Source organism: Stenella coeruleoalba, assembly GCF_951394435.1.
Source record: "Stenella coeruleoalba genome assembly, chromosome: 16".
NCBI lineage: Eukaryota > Metazoa > Chordata > Mammalia > Artiodactyla > Delphinidae > Stenella > Stenella coeruleoalba.
In genome coordinates, this window is record NC_137162.1 from 69386978 (window position 1) to 69407365 (window position 20388).

A 20388-nucleotide genomic window follows, 5' to 3' on the forward strand; every position below is an offset into this window, starting at 1 on the left:
TCATGGTTGCTTCCAGTCGGCAAGGGGGGCGGGAGAGGGGTGGTGGCGGGCGGGGGGGGGGGGGCGGTGGATGCTGGTTAGGTGGTTTCAGTTCTGATGAACTGCCTGACTGCCAACACCAAGCCTGGGTTTTCCTCTCTACGGGATGGAGATGATGGGAGGGGAGATGGCCTTTCCAAAGGGGAGACTCTTCCATCAGCGGCTTCTTAAAATGGTTTGCCTTTGTGGAGGCAAAGCCCTAGTTAACATAAACATGGTGAGATGGGGGGCGCCTCTAAAGCAAATACCAGTATCAGCCAAGTTCTCCCCTCTTCTATCTCATCTCCTGTTGTTCTTCCTATTTTCTCTGTTCGGCCACCTTTTGCTGTTCCTGGAACACACCAGGCACACTCCTGCCTCAGAGCCTTTGCACATGCTCTTTATTCTGCCCAGAAGCTTTCCCCCTAGCTACCCCTATGGCCTGCTTCCTTTCCTCTCTCAGGCCTTTCCTCAAACATCCTATTTTCAGTGAGACCTTCCCTAGTTACCTGTTATAACCACAGTTGCATTCTGAACTCCACCCACCCACCCAACACACAGGCCTGCTCCCTCTCCCCTTCCCATTGTTTATCTCCTCTAGCTGAAGCTTAGCTCCATGAGAGCAAGGATTTATGTCTGCTTGATTCCTGTCTATATTCCAGCATCCAGGCTAGTGTGCAGCCAGTACTCAATGAAAAACATGTTAAATAGATTAATGAGTAAATCAGTGAATCCTGGCTTTGCTATTTAGTAACTAGGCAACCTTTAGCAAATTAGTTAATTTGTGTTCTATACCTCATTTCTACTACAGTAAAATTGGGATGATAATTCCTACCCTCCTACTGTGAGTTTTAAACAAGATTACAGAAGTACACATCAAGGACAATATTTGCATGCACTCAGTGATTTAGTTTGTGAGTTCGATGAAAGTAATACACGTAATAGTAGTAAACATTTTTAGATTATTTATAGGAAATAACCTACCAGGCACTGCTGTAGCCACTTTATATACCTTTATTCATTTAATTCGTACATCCTGTAAGGTATGTACTATTATTTCATCATCCTTGTCTGAGAAATAAAGAAACTGCAGGACTAACTTGCCCAAGGCCATATGACTAGAAAAAAATCACTGAGTCTGGATTTGAACTCAGGGCTATCTGTTTCCAAAGTCCATCACTTAACCACTTCCCCACACTGCTTCCCCCAGGCAAGAACACATAATTTATATAATACAGGTATAGAAAAACAGATTCAAGTAGTGAAAACTTCTATCTACAAATAGTTTATTTTTTAAACTGGTGGAATGTCTTCATAGATCAAACATGATAATAATTCACTTTCTAAATCAACTGGAATATTTAGATAGTGGCCAAATTATATTTAACCCCAAGCCATGAAATACCTTTGGCCAAGAAATGCTACCATTGAGGAGATATTTGGAAACTGTGTTTTATTTAGACACAGTCTGTATGAACCAATACATTTCCATTTTAAAATAGAGAGCAGTGTCATTTAGTTTCCAAAGTTCAGTGGAAACAAAAACCAGGGCCATATAGACACACCCTAAACGAGCACCTGCTTTTGAGGCCGCCTCTAACATTATTATCCTGTTTTTCTCGTGAATTGGCTTCAATCACTGTGATTCCTGTACATTTAGCATATCTCATAACCAGCCGTCATTCATAGTCTATTTTAAGTTTGGTTGTTAAAATACTTGGTTTCACTCATGAGAGAGAGCTCAGTGAGACTATGTCTTCTCCATTCATGGTGCTGGTTCTACAAGTCACTGCATACCCAACAGGGAGGCATATACACACAAACTTTCCAAATCGTCTTTAAAGCCTTTCAGTTCCTTTTTTTCTTTTTTTGGTTTCTGTTGCCTTCCCAGTAATGGCTAAGACGTTGTCAGTTTGTCTTTCTTCTTGTAATTTCTCTAGAAGGCCTTGTGGCCCAGGCATTCAGTTGGGACACAGTTTCAATCTCCCATTGGTTTTAGTCTGGCTCTCTTACTTGCAAGGAACAGAAAGTCACTTAAGCTAGCTCAAGACAAAGGGCTTTTAGCATATTGTATTATGTCACTTTATTTTTAAATGGTAAAGGAATGTTTGTGGAAATCCAAGAACGGGAGCCATATTAAATCTTGGCCTCAAAGAGCCCAGAGCTCAAAGGTGACTCTAGATTCAAGAAGCCTCCCAGCCCTTCAGCAGCAGGAATCTTTGACTTCTGTGATTGAAGTGACATGCTATATGTCTACTTCATCCCGTCCTAGTGCTAACTGATGGCTATTTTTCTTCATGCTCAGGGCCCTAAGAGAGAATCTGATTGGTCCAGTCCTTCTTCCAGGGCAGACTGTAACTCCCTGACCAGCCTATGGATTGTGTACCGTTGGTTCAGGTGCCTGGGCCACAGCCAATCATTTATGGACAGAGGATGTGGGGCTCCGAGTACTAAACATGGCTTCCTGGGCCTGCCCCTGTGGCAGGAAGTGTGGGCAGGGTAGATCCCCTCAGAAGAGGCTGTGGGTGGGTTGGCACAGTGCTGACCTTTCCAGAATACTATCTTGTAAGAGACTAATGTGTTACCCAAATCACACAATCGTATACCAAGATGAGATGATATTATATTGACAAAGGCAAAGATGCAACTTGGAAAGACATCTGCAAAACCACATGCATACATCTTTGCAATTAGCGTGCTTAAAACATGAAACAAATTTCATTATTTCTTTGTGATATGTTTTATCTAAAAATGTTTATTCTTTTGCCTGATAAGTCAAGCTGTTAAAGCCCTATGGCTTTCTTAGGACCTCCAAGTTTTGGTGAACAGATTACAGTCAGCACAATTCTAGCTGATGCCATTAATAGAGATTTCAGTGTGTTAACCAAACTGAAGCTGCATTAACCTTTGCAGTTGCCCAGCCAGTTATTCAGGTTTTGTTTTAATTGAGCTGGTCAGACCCATTGATTGGTTATTACCATTGACTAGGTATACACAATACCATGGGCCACAGCTTTAAACACAGGCAGAATGTGTTTGTGACTTCAGAGGTCCCTTGTGTCAAATGTGTGATGCCCGTGGTGCTGGTGAACTCTCCTCTAAGGATTGGCCCACTGCCACCCATGGACCCTGAAGAGCAAGGGAGATACAACGGGGACATTTCCATCAGGGTGATGATGTGGAGGAGTGTGGGTCAAGATCCAGGTCTGGATGCATTGCTGCAGTGGCTGGGAGAGTTATGGTGGTGGTGGGGGGGGCTGCTGGTATAAAAGTATAAGGCATGACAAACTTGGCCTGCATTACAATTCTAGAGGAAAACCACCTGGGCAAAGACCAAATCCTCATGCATCTGTCTTAAGATGAGATGAGTCACTACCCATGGCACGCGTTGGTGACCTGCATCTGTGTGAACTGTGCTCTCTTTTCTTGAGTCCCCAGCAGAAACCAGTCTCTCCCGACACTAGAAGTCCATAGCACTCTAGCTGTGTTTCTCTGTGGTTTACATCACTTTCTACCTATATTAACAATCTGTCTCATTTTTCCCCACCCTCTGATGGAAATTTATATTAAGATGAGATCAGTGTCTGATTTCTGCCTGGTGTTCCTGCCATTTAACAAATATTTGTTGGATGAATGAGAACAAGAACCTAAATTGCCTTTTCAGTCACCAGATTGACTGTGGCCATGTTGCTTCATTGTTCTCTCCGCACAGTGACAGTATTTGACCCAGGAGGAATGTCTGAGGTGGTATCATTGCCGAGTGAAGCTAATTTCAGTGTCAAGTTTATTTAAAATTTTCAAATATTTCTAATGTAGGCACTGTGAAGCACCATCAGCGTATCCCATAGTATATGGAAGGGTCCACAGGTACAGTTGATTACCAGCAGGAGGATGGAATTCCAGATCAGAAAATCTTGAGTATATGGAGAGAAGGAAGTGGAGGAGGAGGAAGGGAGGGTAGTAGCTGACGTTTACTGACAGTTTGCCATGTGCCAGGCCCTGTTATAAGCATTTTACATAATTAAGTCATTTAAAACCCACAACAGCCATATGGGGAAGTTACCATTATCCCGTTTTACAGGGGAGTCTGATGCAAAACAGAGCAGGTTGTCCTGTGGTCCGTGCAGTCTGACTTGTTGGACTCCGGAACCCCCTTTTCCTTCTCCTTTTTCCTTCCCATTCTGTTTATACCTCATAAATTCAAAACATTCTTGATAAATGTTAAATATTGCTAAACATTAGATATTAAAATATGGTTTAATTAAGAGTAATTTATTCACTCATTAATTTATTAACAAAATTTCATGAACCATTATTACGTGACAGACACTTTTTCAACAGTAAGTATCAGGAAGCCTTGAATGGTCAAAAACGAGGTGATGATCATTCCTGATTTCATCCTTGAGGGGCCATGTTGGTTGTTTTCTGCTCTTACGGAAGTAAGCCTAGGTCTTTGATAGGCCTCAAAATAGAGTGTCAGGAAGATAGACAAGTCCGTTTTTTGCTGATATTAATAATTCTCGGAGCATAACGTTGGGGCAGTGTTTTTCAAAATAAAACAAAACTTTCCTTCACTGGTGTGAGGATGGAGAGAGATGAAACGAAGGTGGGAGTCAGACAGCCCTGTCCTACCACAGCTGCATGTGCAGCTACTCCAACAATCACTGTGTCTGCTTGGGCAGGTCTATTTTTCCAGTCACACCCGATGAACCTACTCTGACTTTCAAAGATACTACTCCAAAACCTCCAATGTTATTTGGATAAACAATTCCCACTCCCTGGAAGGGTCCCTTTATTCGTCATTTGTTTTTACTGTTGACACTTTTGGGTTGGTGATAGAGAAGGCTTTCTGGCTAGAAGCTTGAGGCTGTGTCTAAGACAAGGAAGCTAAGTCAAATGGCAGAAAGTTTCGATTTGGTCCTACCAGCCAAAAAAAAAATTCACCTTTCCAGGAATTTAAGTGTCCTGTGTACACACTGCCCAAAGAAGAGCAGGGATTACATAATTCTTCCAATATTATACTTAGGCAAAGTGGAGAATTGAAGTAGCATCCAGAATTCTGGTTTGGCAGCACAAGTACTTCACAATAATGCAACACTATTCACATGCCTAGAACAGCCAGGCATATACTGGCATTCAGTAAATATTTGTGGAATAAATGAGTGAATAGAAAAAAATCTAGAAAGGTATCAATTGTAAATGTTGAAAGTAGTTTTCGTCTCTTTAAATAGCTTCAAATTCTGGTTTTTCTATTATAAGTATGTGTTATTTGTATAATAATAGTTCTTTAAAAATGTAGCCTAGAGGGGTGGGATAGGGAGGGTGGGAGGGAGACACAAGAGGGAGGAGATATGGGGATATATGTAATATATGTATATAGCTGATAGCTGATTCACTTTGTTATAAAGCAGAAACTAACACATCATTGTAAAGCAATTATACTCCAGTAAAGATGTTAAAAAAAAAAATGTAGCCTCAGTTTTCCAGGAAATTACTGATTTTAAGCTGTAGTGAGGGCAAAGATAGGCCTGGATTTTTCTGGCTTTATTATTGCCGAGCTCAGCTTTATTGTGAGTAGTATAGCTACAACACTTGTGGATAAGTTCCTGGAAGACTAGCCCTTTTCAGAATCTGGATCAAGTTAACACTTCCTAACCAGTGGGGAAGTAACTACTTTGTTCTCTAAGCAGAGGGCTTAAAATCACAGAATGTTGGAGGTTGTCTTGCCCAGTTTCCTTAGTTTTCAGGTGAAGAAACTGAATGTAGACCAGTGGTTGCTTAGCCTTGAGCAAGCCAATGGTGAAACTGGTAGTAGGACTCAACTCTTCCAACTGTAAGCACATTTCCCCATTTCACTCTATCAGTCAGAAATCCAGCAAGGAACTGATGGCATACCTAACTGGGTAATTGAGGAAAATTTAATAAAGGATAAAGGGATTATTTAAAAGGTTTGGGCAGAGTTAAGATGACCGGCAAAGGAAGTGAAGCATTCCAGGTCATGCAAAATGGAGAGCTGTTACATTCCTAGGCCTGAGGGAGGCAAGAGTGGGAGCAGTTATAGAACCTGGAGAGATTAGGGGTATCGAGAAGGTGCCCGATATACTGGGGCCTCGAGTAGAGGGACACAGTGCATCTGCAGCAACCTGAGGGCCTGAGAGCTGTGTGACAAATAGCCCAGCCTTATTCTTTTCCCAGCTAGAAGCCAAAGCAAGCTTGTTGACTCAGTTAAAAAAGGTCGACATCCCAGGGCATAGAGCAGTGAGGAAAGATGGAGGGTGGATTCCAGGGGCCTGTGGAAAATGTCTATCACATTTGAGCTATAGAAGATAAACCGCATCCTATCTGCTCTCACTTCAGCTTCAAATTGTTAATAACCTGGACAATTGAGGTTACATTTTTAAAACTATTATTATACATATTATACATATTTATAATACATATTTATAATAGAAAAACGAGAACAATACAGCTACTTAAAGAGATTGTAATTACTTTCAACTCTTTTTTTGTTTAATTGGGGTATAGTTGCTTTACAGTGTTGTGCTAGCTCCTGCTGCACAGTGAAGTGAACCAGCCATATGCATACGCATATCCCCTCCTTTTTGGATTTCCTTCCCATTTAAGTCACCACAGAGCACTGAACAGAGTTGCCCGTGCTATATGGCAGGTCCTCATTAGTTATCTATTTTATACCTAGTGATGTATATATGTCAATCCCAATCTCCCAATTCATCCCACCCCTCCTTTCCCCACTCTGGTGTCCACTCATTTGTTCTCTACATCTGTGTCTCTATTTCTGCTTTGCAAATAGGTTCATCTGTACCATTTTTCTAGATTCCACGTATATGCATTAATATACGATATTTGTTTTTCTCTTTCTGGCTTACTTCACTCTGTATGACAGTCTCTAGGTCCATCCACATCTTTACAAATGACCCAATTTCATTCCTTTTTATGTCTGAGTAATATTCCATTGTATATATGTACCACATCTTCTTTATCCATTCATCTTTCGATGGACATTTAGGTTGCTTCCATGACCTGGCTATTGTAAATAGGTGCTGCAATGAACACTGGGGTGCATGTGTCTTTTTGAATTATGGTTTTCTCAGGGTATATGCCCAGTAGTAGGATTGCTGGGTCATATGGTAGCTATATTTTTAGTTTTTTAAGGAACCTCCATGCTGTTCTCCATAGTGGCCGTATCAATTTACCTTCCCACCCCACCAACAATGTAAGAGGATTTCCTTTTCTACACACCCTCTCTAGCATTTATTGTTTGTAGATTTTTTCTGATGATGGCCATTCTGACTGGTGTGAGGTGATACCTCATTGTAGTTCTGATTTGCATTTCTCTAATAATTAGTGATGTTGAGTATCTTTTCATGTGCATCTTGGCCATCTGTATGTCTTCTTTGGAGAAATGTTTATTTAGATCTTCTGCCCATTTTTTGATTGGGTTTTGTTTTTTTTTTTGATATTGAGCTGCATGAGCTGCTTGTATATTTTGGAGATTAATCCCTTGTCAGTTTCTTCGTTTGCAAGTATTTTCTCCATTCTGAGGGTTGTCTTTTTGTTTGTTTATGTTTTCCTTTGCTGTGCAAAAGCTTTTAAGTTTCATTAGGTCCCATTTGTTTATTTTTGTTTTTATTTTCATTACTCTAGGTGGTGGGTCAAAAAAGGTCTTGCTATGATTTGTGTCAAAGCGTGTTCTTCCTGTTTTCTTCCAAGAGTTATATAGTGTCTGGTCTTACATTTAGGCTTTAATCCATTTTGAGTTTATTTTTATGTATGGTGTTAGGGTGTGTTCTAATTTTGTTCTTTTACATGTAGCTGTCCAGTTTTCCCAGCACCACTTATTAAAGAGACTGTCTTCTCCATTGTATATTCGTGCCTCCTTTGTCATAGATTAGGTGACCATAGGTGCATGGATTTATCTCTGGACTTTCTATCTTATTCCATTGATCAATATTTCTGTTTTTGTGCCAGTACCATACTGTCTTGATTACTGTAGCTTGGTAGTATAGTCTGAAGTCAGGGAGCCTGATTCCTCCAGCTCCATTTTTTTTTCTCAAGATTGCTTTGGCTATTCGGGGTCTTTTGTGTTTCCATACAAATTGTGAAATTTTTGTTCTAATTCTGTGGAAAATGCCATTGGTGATTTGATAGGGATTGCATTGAATCTGTAGATTGCTTTGGGTAGTATAGTCATTTTCACAATATTGATTCTTCCAGTCCAAGAACATGGTATATCTCTCCATCTATTTGTGTCATTTTTGATTTTTTTCATCAGTATCGTATAGTTTTCTAAGTACAGGTCTTATCCCTCCTTAGGTAGGTTTATTCCTAGGTTCTTTATTCTTTTTGTTGCAATGGTAAATGGGATTGTTTCTGTAATTTCTCTTTCTGATATTTTATTGTTAGTGTGTAGGAATGCAAGAGACTTCTGTGCATTAATTTTGTATCCTGCTACTTTACCAAATTCGTTGATTAGCTCTAGTAGTTTTCTGGTGGCATCTTTAGGATTTTCTATGTATAGTGTCATGTCATTTGCAAACAGTGACAGTTTTCCTTCTTCTCCAATTTGTATTCCTTTTATTTCTTTTTCTTCTCCGATTGCCATGGCTAGGACTTCCAAAACTATGTTGAATAATAGTGGCGAGAGTGGACATCCTTGTCTCATTCCTGATCTTAGAGGAAATGCTTTCAGTTTTTCACCATCAAGAATGATGTTTGCTATGGGTTTGTCATATATGGCCTTTATTATGTTGAGCTAGGTTCCCTCTATGCCCATTTTCTGGAGAGTTTTTGTCATAAATGGGTGTTGAATTTTGTCAAAATTATGATTGGTACTTTTCTAGACTTTTTATTCAACCATTCACCTATCCATTTATTCACCTATCCATTTATTCATGCCACAAATATTTATTGAATGTCAATGTGTGCCTCCCTGTTCTAGGCATGTGTATATTGGAATAAACAAAATAGACAAAAATTCCTTCACTCAAGGAGCTAACACTCTACTGGGGAAGAGTCCCAATAAACAACATAAATAACCAAAATGACAATATGTGATGTAGTGATTAAGTGGTAAGAAGAAAAATAAAGCAAGGGAAGAAATAAGAGTGTTATGGGGGAGGTTTTATAATTTTAAATAAGGTGGCCAGGGATCCTTGTGGGGTGTGTGTGTGTGTGTGTGTGTGTGTGTGTGTGTGTGTGTGTGTGAAAGAGAGAGCGAGCAAGCCAGCAATGACTGCCTGTCTGTAGGGCTTTTCCTCTGGCTACTTGCTGAGTGTTCAGATAATGGAGAGTGTAGGTGGTATAACTTCCCCCCTCCCTCGCAGTTTCAAAATGTCTCTCTTTAGATTTTTTTAAAGGGCAAAGCTTTCTCCACTCCTTGTATTAACCATTAAAAAAGTGCTGTGGGGAATCCTCAGTGCAAGTTTATTAGCCAAATTCTTGGTGTCTGACCCTTTCTAGCTGGGTGACTCGGGGGAAGTCATTTAACCTCTCTGAGCCTCAGGTTCCACATGTGCGAAAATGAGGGTTTTGGTGACAAGGAAGGAAATAAGATTAGATCTGAGAGGGACCTCATGCCCAGTACACAGTTGATGGTCAATATATGGTGGCTTCTTTCCTTCTCTGGACAGAGCTGCCGAAAAGGCATGTTTTGGTAAAACTGAAGACTTGGAATCCACAGAATTGAGGAGTTTGCCAAACAATCTATTAATAATAGTAGCTGGCATTAATTGACCACCTATGTGCCAGGCAGAACTTTTACATGTGTGTCTCATTAAATCCTTGCAATTTAAGATGAGGCAATGGAGGCATAGACCCTCTTGCACAGCTGGTAGGTCACAGAAGCAAGGCTTGACTCCAGGTCTGGCTGACATCAACCTGTGCTCTCTTTACCAGATGCTGTGCTCTTCCTCTCCCCTGCCCTGCCCTCATGAGGAAGAGTCAAGGCTGGTTGGAGCCAGAGTGTAGGGAAGGATTTTCTCATAATCTGAAAGCCCATGAAGATCTCTAGACTACCAGGTAAGGACCATTTATGACCCTGGAAAAACGTCTTTACTAAATACCATTAATTTAGTGGTTCTGAAAGTGGGGAACTGGGCTGATTGCCTGTGAATCACCTTTTTTTTTTTTTTTTTAAATACATATGCTAGGACTTTATCTCTTGAAATTCTAGTTAGGTAGGTCTGGGGTAAGGCCTTGAGTGTCCATATTTTTCAACATCGTCCCAGGTGTTTCTGATTTGCAGCCAGATTTGGACACCTCCCTATGGCCCAAACTAATAACGCACCTTGCGACTCTTCTGTTCCCTCTGCTTGGTTGCCACCAGGATCATGAATTATAACTCTTCCCAATGGTAGCATGCGTGTTGGGTAATCTAATCCAGGCTTCATCTGAATCTTTGATGAAAGTTTTGGGACAGTATTGCCTTGAAGCATCTAAATGGAGAGACTCCCTCCTGGTCAGCCCATCAGTCTTTGGCCATTGAAAGAACAGTCCATCAGCTGTTCTACCCTCCAGACCACAGCTTCCACAAGGACATTATGAGAGACCTTGTCAAATGCTTTGCTGAAATCAAGGCACACAATGTCTTTGCTGCTCCTTTCACTAAGTGCTCTAGAAGCCCCAACAAAAACAAAGTGCAGTTGGTTAACATAACTGTTTATCAATGAACCCATACTAGCTGCCAGTATCAGCAGCTTCTTTTCCAAGGGCTCAGAAGTCTTCTTTTGAGAAACAGAAGAACCTACTCTCTTCTTTGTAGGTTTCCACAAATGTGAGCTGGAAAATGGTGCTCACATCAGTCAATTGTAAAACCAGTTTGGGCCTCAAATGGCATCACTTAGGTCTTGATGCATTTATCTCCAGAACAAGGGCTATCGACATGTCTAGGGACTTTGGAGAGAAGGAAGTGCTGGAATAACTCTAACCCAGTGGTGTTAAAATTGTACATTTGCCACCTTTCGTTGGTAATCAAGAAAGGAGAAAGCTATGTAGTCATTTATATTAAATGTAGATCATTTAGTTAGTCTACACTGGCAACCTCAGACCCACACCCATCCTATTGCTTTCTTGATGACGACGAATGGATCTGACCTCTCTCCTCCTCCATCACAGCAAACATGGAGTCAAAGTTCCTAACTGGGAGGGGTTTTTTTTTTAAATTAGTTTGTGTTTTTTATTTTATTTTTTAGAAGAGTTGATCTTTTCTTACTTTTGGGTCTAGTAATTCCCTGTGAGTCTTCAAATGCCCCAGTAAGTACTTTGAAAGTGAATTTTATTACCTTAAGGATATGGCTTAATCAACACTGTCCTATATATCGGATCTGTATGTTACCTTTCATCTTGGTGCTCATGTTTCTAGACACTGAGTTAAACTTATTTGGTTTATTTATCCTGAAGTGTCCTATTTATATGTAAAGATCAACACATTCAAAACTTATAGTATTAATACCACCTTGAAGAAGTATTCTTTACTTTAGTAATGGATTCACTATGTCATCCTTTAAGTAATGAACACAGCCAAGAAAATATATTTAAATCCATGCCCTCATTTTTATAACTGTGCATATCCTGTATGCCAGTGTATGCATGTAAGGATAGTCTTGTCATCATCCATTAGTTACTTTTCTTTCTCATAAATTAACAAACCTATACATTCTTTGGTCTTATTGTAATAATGGTTTTGAATTATTATTTTTTCTGAGCACTACATTTTAATCACTGGAGAACATGTAAAAATGTTGAAGAGTAAAATGATAGTCACCATCTTTTGAGTGCATTTACATCAGGCACTGCTCTCTAAATGCCATACATGCATTAAGTTATTAAAACTACATATTACATTATGATATAATTATTATTTTCTACCTTTAAGCATTTTGCTTTTCTTTCTCATCACCCCAAATCTTATAACTCTCCCTTGTAATAAAAAGAATTCTAATATATTAATAAAATACTTCCTCATTGCATTTTTTGCATCCTAAGTTTAACTTGAGTAGAGCTGCATGTATTAGTCTTTTATGTTAAGGTTGAAAAATTTATTAAGGAGTGATATGAGATCTTTGTTATTAGCCCCAGGGTGGGATTTAAAGATGGCAGAGGGTTACTAAATTCATTCATTCATTTGTTCATTCTCATGACAAGAATTTATTGAGCACTTACTACATGCAGGACACTGCGGCGGACATTAGGAATACAGAGATAAATAACACACACTCTTCAGATTGTTATTCAACATCCATCACAACAAATTATCCAAGTGCAGTCTCCACTTAGGCCACTGGGCAAACATCTTGTTGCATTTTAGAGGCAAGTTCCCTCTGCCCAATGCTGGCGCCTTCTTCCCTGATCCTCCCTTATTCTTATCTGTGTACTATTCTTGAGGAGTACCTGAGGGTTTTTTTTTTTTTTAACCTGCGTTTTTATTGACTTAGTTCATGCTCTATCATTCAGTCTGGATCCAAGGCTCTTGGTGGCACAGAATCCATTTAACCTCCCAGCCTTACTCCCAGAAGACTCTGCTAAGTGGATTCTTTACATCTCATGCCCACGAAGTACCCAGTATTTTAGAGACAGAGGGGATTTTACCTAAAGAAGTGTTGGTTATCTGACTTAGTGCAGATGTTAATTTAACAGTGATGCTCTCACCCAGGCCAGGGGTCGCGACCCTCTCTTGGATGGTCTTTCTTCCAAACTGAGCAGATGGTCCAGCCTTGTGATTTCTCTGAAAAACTTTAAAAATACTGTGTCTCTGAAGCTTCCTTCTACTTCACCCTTTGACCCAATGTTTGCAACTTAATTTGTAGGGACCAGTTCTTGTAAAATAAAAATGTCCTACTTAGGCTCTGATCTAAGATGTAGGTTGGATTTCCAGCAACCATGGAAATAATTAGGAGGGAGAGTGGTGGAAATAAAACCTCAGAGCAGCCAAACTGGCAGACATCAAGGTCATGCACTAAAGCCCATGCAATTTTTTCTGTTAACAGACTTCTAGGCCTCATGTGTTGTTTTCCTATTGCCGCTGTAACAAATCACCCCAAATTTAGTAGCTTAAAACAACACAAATTTATTGTCTTACAATTTTTGGAGGTCAGAAGTTTGAGATGGGTCTCTCTGGGCTAGAATCAAGCTGTCAAAAACACTGCATTCCTTTCTGGAGGTTCTCAGGGAGAACCTCCTTTGCTTACCTTTTTTAGCTTCTAGCTTCCAGCTGCCTGAATTCTTTTGTTTGTGGCCCGCTTCCAATCATCAAAGCCAGCAATGGCTGGTCGAGTCTTTCTCTTATCAGATCATTCTGACACTGACTCTCCTGCCTCTGTCTTTCACTTCTAAGTACCCTTTGATTACAGTGAGCCCAACCGGTAATTCAGAATAATCTCCACATCTCAGCTGATCAGCAACCTTAATTTTCCCTTGCCATATAGCACAGTATATTCAGAGACTCTAGGAATTGGGACATGAACATCTTTGGGAGGCCGTTATTCTGCCTTCCACACCCAAGCTCAACTATACATATCCTTAGTTCATGGTAATACAGCTATGGTTATTTGATGTATGAGCTTTTAAAAGCAGGGAGCACTGAGTGGCAGACAATAGGCACAATAGCGTCTACAATAGGAAATGAGAGCTGAAAGCCCAATGTCAAAAGAAGAGATCAGAACTGAAAATCAGCCACAGAACTAGCAAATCACAGAGACTGAGGTCACAGAGAATGGGGAAAATTCTCTCTACCATAGTGCCTGGGGGTGTTCTGTTCTATGACACAGAGCTTTAAATACTGTTCAAAACTGTAACCCTGCCTGAGTCATTAAGAAAACGTTTTTTTTAAAAAAAAGAAAGAAAATGTTTTATTCAGTTTTAGAAACAAGCAGTGCACCATATTTTTTAAAACAGGATTTAAAAAAATGAAACCATAAAACATCTAGAGGCAATCTAGTGAACATTCATCTGATTTCTCAGTGAGAAAGATTTTCTAAGCATGAAAACAAAGGAACGAATGAAAACAGAAAGGGTGCCATATTTTAATATAAATAGATATTAATGTTTACCTATTAAAAATAATAAGCCAAATTAAAAGGTAAACAGCAAGCTGCGAGAATTATTTGTCACAAAAATTACGTCAGTAACCTTAACAGAGTTCACACAAATCAACGAGAAAAATATTAAGGCCACAAGAGAAAAATGGTATATTATATGTAGACAGTTCATAGGAGGACAAAATATTGGTGGTAAATTAGTATATGTAAATGTTTAAATTCACTGGTCATGAAAAGTGAAAACAGTTATGGCAGTTTTAACTTATCAAATTAACACTTTTTAAAAAAATTGATAACATTTAATGTTGGTGGGGGCGTGGTAAAATATCACTCTCATAACTTGCTGGGAGTATATAAATAGTACAAATCCTCTGGAAGGCAATTTAACACAACACTATGTATCAAGAGCCTGTAGATACTTATATATTTTGACATATTAATTCTACTTTTAGGTATTTATTCAAAAGAAATAGAAATAGAGACAACTCTTTACAAAAAAAGATATTCATTCTTATTTATAATAAAACAACTGATTTATCCCATGAAGGTAATGGTTAAATGAAGTATGATACATTTATTTTACAGACTCTTACAGAGCCATTAAAATATATTTTCTTTCTTTTTAAAAAAAAATTTATTTATTTATTTATTTATGGCTGTGTTGGGTCTTCGTCGCTGTGCAGGGGCTTTCTCTAGTTGCGGTGAGCGGGGGCTACTCTTCACTGCGGTGCGCGGGCTTCTCATTGTGGTGGCTTCTCTTGTTGCAGAGCCTGGGCTCTAGGCGCGCACACTTTAGTAGTTGTGGCACGTGGGCTCAGTAGTTGTGGCTTGCGGGCTGTAGAACTCAGGCTCAGTAGTTGTGGTGCACGGGCTTAGTTGCTCCACGGCATGTGGGATCTTCCCTGGCCAGGGCTCAAACCCGTGTCCCCTGCATTGGCAGGCAGATTCTTAACCACTGTGCCACCAGGGAAGCCCCAACATATTTTCAAAGAATGTTTAATGACATAGAAAATATTAAGTGAATTGTGTCAGTTATTCTATATTAAGGCAGATATTTCATGCAGAATAAGGTTAGAGAATTTACATCAAATGCTAACAGAGCTATAGGTTTGTGAGTAACTTTGCCTTATTTTTTCTTTTCCAAATTTTCAAGCTTTTAAAAATAAGCATATGTTTACTTTTATACTCAGAATTGTTTTGTTTTTCATAATCAAAAGTAAAGATGTATATACACTTTAGAAAGGTTTTCAGATAAAATGGCTTAATTGTTTTGGGGTCTGAAGCTTCAGTTATGTAGACAATTCATCTATATGATATCTTTTCTCCCCAAATGGTGGATAAGACATTGGTATACTTTGGAAATACTGGCCTACTTGAGTAAAAGATTAACTTCATATAATTTGGTTAAGTGTTTGGCTTATGACAGCATTTTCCAAGTGTGTTTTAGGAAAATGGAGTATTTTAAGTTGTCCTGTGAGAAAAAGTATTTGGAGTTCAAATACAGTTAGAAAATACTGTATACTGTATTCCCTTCTCAGAGAGTCACAGTTCACATTAGCATTTTCAAGGCTCTGAAAAGTCCTGCAGTAATGAAACCTGCTTAGTTTTGTTTAAAGCAGAGTTTCTCAAAGTAGTACTTTTCAGAATTCTCTTGAGTAACACCTATTAACATCTTCCCACAAATCATGTTTCCTGTATGTTACACACTTTGGAAAAGATCAACTGACTCACATATTTTAGCTCACAACTTTGTAGACTATGAAGCTAGATGATGTGAGTCCAGTTTGGGTGAACTTTTCAGGGACTGTCAGGAAAATTCTAGGTGGGAGGAGGATAAGGTTATGATTCGGCAAACTTGAGGCTCTGTGTGGTAGCTGTATGCTTGGGAAGACTTGAAGCTCTTTCAAGTTGCCAGGTTCCCCTGTCCTACATTGCATCACCAGCCCCAAGCCAGTGAATAGCTGCTTGCCCAGAGTCCTTTGACCTGCTGGAGGTTTTCCTTTCCAAACACAGTGTGCCTGATGGAGCGGGACTTTCCAGGCACCGAATCTGAAGGGAGACTGCATGTCCAACTTCCTGCTCCAGACTGCAGAATAATGTGCAATCCCTTAACACACCTGTTACATCTGAGAGGGTGTGATGAGAGAGTCCACTTCTAGAAAGTAAACCTTGTGTTAAAAGATAAAGAATACAGGTGGATTCTCAGATAGCATTCTTTAAGTGTCCTGTTATACTCCTGGAGCCTCTGCCTCTTTTCTCTGGCTTCACCAGACTCTCTCCTAGGAAGAGGTGGAAATGGGAAAGAGGGAGGGGAAGACTCTGGTGACTAAGTAGGTTGACATCCTACCTAGATTCACAGATCTTCCCATAACTCTAGGGTAAACAGGGAGCTTCATGACCATCTCATCCAGTGGCTTGTGGATATCTAGGGTATATTGGACAGAGTGACGTTTAGGGGAGGCCTCTAGATCCATATTTAACACTTCAACCACAGCAACTCTGCTTTTTAATATATTGGCGATGCAGGTTAAAATTTTGAGAAAAGTCACCAGCTGCTAAAAGAAACAATTGAAGACAGTGGATCTAGTCCAGCTGCATGCATGATTCTCTGCAGCAAGCAGTCATGCATCTTCTTTTCAGACCCCTCCAGTAACAGGGAGCTCATTATTATTCCATATTTGGTCGTATGCTATGTGAAACAGAAATCTTCTTCCCTGAGACTCATACCCATTTGTTCCAGTTCTGCTTTCTGGAGACAGATAGAAATAGTTTAAACCAATTTCCAACTTTAAGCTCTACCAGGGCAGGGACTTTGTCAATTTTGTTCTTTGGTGCCTCTCTGGAACAATTCCTGGCATGCACTGGGAGCTTAATAAATGATTGTTGAATAAATGAATGAATGAGTACCTTCATGTATCTGTTGTAAGATTACCTAATGACTTGGGTCTTAAAAACTGACACAACCTAAGGGCTCATGTGATGACAACTTCCGTGTCCCTCCTTGGCCTGTGTCTTCTCTGTCGAAGAAGTCTGGGATAGAGTGCCAATATGCTAAGGTTCGCTGGGTGTGAGACAAGGACCTTTGGGATTTAACTTATTCTGCACAGTGTTTCTGAAAAAAAACTAAAACAGGCACTGCATAAAAGCAACTTGATAACATGAGGAAAGCTACCAGCCTCTTGTCAGGGAATGAAATATGACCCAAGCATGAGGATCATGCTTACATGCCCTCATCATCGGTAGTCACCAATATCGTAGGAATTGAGAGGCACTGGAAAGTCCCATGATAGGACCAGAAACTTCACCGCTAGAGAGTTATTCCCTTGGGTAAAGTATTCATATCTCCTCTAAATGTAAACACTGGTCTTATTGAATTGCCAGTATCTTGGAGTGAATTAACTGATTGGGTTGTTTTCTTTAAGGATAAGAGGCCCTCAAGATGCTGAATTCTGGGGGAGAACTTCTCCGAGAGAGAAGAAGCAAAGGCAAGTGAGCTGGAGGGGGAAAAGAAAGTACATTTTGTTTGGCTTGATACATGCGCAGGCCCCCTGCAAGCTACTTTGGTGTAGAAAAGGCAATTTGGGGCAGGACTTTAGCCTGGCTCCATATAAACCTTTTGAAACTGCAGAAGAACCCTTCTCCCACTCCACCCCACTGTCGTGAGTCTTCCATGTGAATTAAAGTAATGGGACCAGTGCACTCAGACATGCTGGAAGATGGATGCTGAAGGTGTCCAAGCTTGCCTGGGGCCATCCTCTCACCACAGAAGGGAAAAACCAATCCCTGACAAGCACAGGGCTGATTATTAGCCGTGTGATGAAGTGTTACTTCCTGTACAGGACATTCACAATTCTTGAGAAACTCTTTCTCAATCAGAGTGAGTGAGTTTTAGAAAATGAAGGCCTTTGTTTTCTTCCTCTATGTGTGTGCTCCCCACTTCCCTGAACTTCCCCCAAATCACACACCCTACCCCAGAGGAAAGATTTAATTTGGGAGTGTGTGTGCCCACACTCGGGGGAGACAGTTAGAAAAATGCAATTTACCTGTCTTAATAGAACTTGAATGACCCATCCAGACATCTCTTCCATAGTCCTTTCAGCCAAATGTTGCTTTTTTTTCCTTTCCATATAATGCAAGTAATATCATTATCCATGTGGGGGTGTGTTTACTATTCTGAGATCACATTAACATTACTCATTTAACGATCTGCAATGTTTTGAAACCAACATGTCTCACGATATCCCAGAGTGGGATTTTTTTCTCTACTGATGCTTTGATTGATAAAGACCACCTATGACCGTGACCTTTAAGATGCACAATTTGCGGGGTATGAGATTGGGCGAAAGGAGGCAAAGACCACCCTATCAGCGGGATTGACGTTGACTCCTGTTCAGCAAATGCAGTGCACACTTCATGGCAGGTTGGATGCTTTCTGAACTGGTGGAGGGCTCAGGAAGCTGTGCTGAGCTGCTCAGACTGAGCAACTGAGACTGCAACTTGGTGCTATCAAAGGTGGCTTCTTGGATTTTCAATTCCGGTTGATTTGAAGGATAATGAGGCGCTGTCTTCTCTTACTGATCAAACACGGAATAAACGCCTGTTTCATGGCAGGCCCTGCACACTGGAGTGAGGGTAAAGACAAATAAGACATCATTCCCCACCCTTAAGTTTTTCAGTCTAGCAGAGAGACAGACATGTAAATAAGTGTGGTAGATACCTGACAGAGATATACTGTGGTAGACCAGAGAAAGTCGTCAGCTCTCTGAGGAGGGGGAGAGGGACGGGGCCTTTGTTAATAATAGGCACTTGTCTATGTGGGAATGAGATGGAAAGGCAAATGGAAAAAAAAATTTGTTTGCATTTGCAAATATATGGAACAGCATGGAAAAGCATGGAGCAGCATGATGCTTTGGGGGAACATCTAGAAGCTTGATGCCCAGGATATAAGTTGTAGAGAGGGAAGGGAGAATAGTAGTAATGAAATACAGCAGTCAAATCAAAGAGCTCCTGGCAGGCTCTGAAAATGGGTTTTTATTCCACCGTGTAAGCAATGGGGAGCCGATGGCTAGGCTTTAAGTAAGGTAGTGACTTACCAGAGTTTCATTTTGGAAAGATCACTTGGGTATCTGTGGAGAGAATGGGTCAGAAGATGGCAAGACAGGAGGCAGGAAAACTAGTTGAGAGGCTATTAAAGGAATTCAAGAAAGACATAAGAATTGCAACTAAGGCAGTGGGTGTGCGGATTAGAGAAAGTTTTGAAAGATATAAATCCGAAGACCCAGTGGACATATAGCAGGGGCGGGAGTGGAAGTTAAAGGAAAATGAGAAATCTAAGATGACACCCAGAGTTCTGGTTTGAGTGACTACAGATGATGTGGAGAGAAGAGGGTGTAAGAGAGAATTAATTCAGTTTTGTGCATGTTGCATTTGAGATGCCTGTGGGATATCCAAGAGGAGAGGCACAGCATGCAGTTGGTTATGTGGGTTTGAGTTTCAAAAAGTAGGTCAGAGAGGACCAGAAAAATATGAAAGTTGTTTGGATGTTGGTGGTAGTTAAAATCATGGCAGAGGATGGCTATATCCTGTGAGAAGGACAGAAAATCAAAGATAGATCCTTCAACTCATCAACTGAAAGCAGTGAGCAAAGAAAGAGGGGCCAGAAAGGGAAACTGAAGAAGGGAAAACTGTGGCAAGGAAGGTAGGGAAGAGGGTTTTGAGATGAAGAGACTGGTTGACAGTGTCATATCCTTCAGGGAGGCCAGGGAGGTGGAGACTCACCCACTGGGTAAGGCATCCAGTGATCTTGAAGGAGAGCAGCTACAGTGGGGCTACAGAGGGGCAGTAGGTGTGAGGTCAGATTAGAGTAGGTGGGGAGCATTCAGGTGTAAGGAAATGGAGACTGTGAGTGTTGACAGTACATTCAGAAGGTTTGCCTATGAAAGGAGAGAACATCAGCAAAATATTTAGGACTACTAATTTTGATATGACTACTGATTTTGTCTGGAACTTATTTTACAAGCAGAAATGCTAGGGCAGCCTGATGAGACAGGAAAGGTTGCAGACTTTTCAACTACGGAGCACTTCCCACTGTGTTCAAGGCCCTGGGCTGGGTACTTTTGTATCATAGTCTTGAGTATTTTTCTTTTATCTCATTCTTTCCTTTTCCTCCATGTTTGTTGCTGTCCCCCCACCCCTCTTCCTGATTCTCGCTCTGTTGTAACTGGGCTTGCTCCTTGAGGGTGTTTCAGGTCTTGGTGCAATATTAGAAGTACAAGACTTTCTCAAAATATTTGAATAAGCAAGGCTAAAAGTAATA

General features: G+C 40.4%; 1 long non-coding RNA gene across 9 annotated transcripts in view; it reads left to right on the forward strand.

Annotated features, from left to right (window-relative positions):
* Nucleotides 1–20388, forward strand: part of LOC307175547 — a 407817-nt gene that overhangs the window by 146178 nt on the left and 241251 nt on the right. For 8 of the 9 annotated variants that reach the window (XR_013824357.1, XR_013824358.1, XR_013824360.1 and 5 more), the window contains one exon: nucleotides 9934–10056. The exons of the other annotated variant lie outside the window; for it this stretch is intronic. This is a non-coding gene — a long non-coding RNA (uncharacterized lncRNA). The remainder of the gene's footprint in view (nucleotides 1–9933; nucleotides 10057–20388) is intronic. 9 annotated transcript variants of the gene reach the window in all.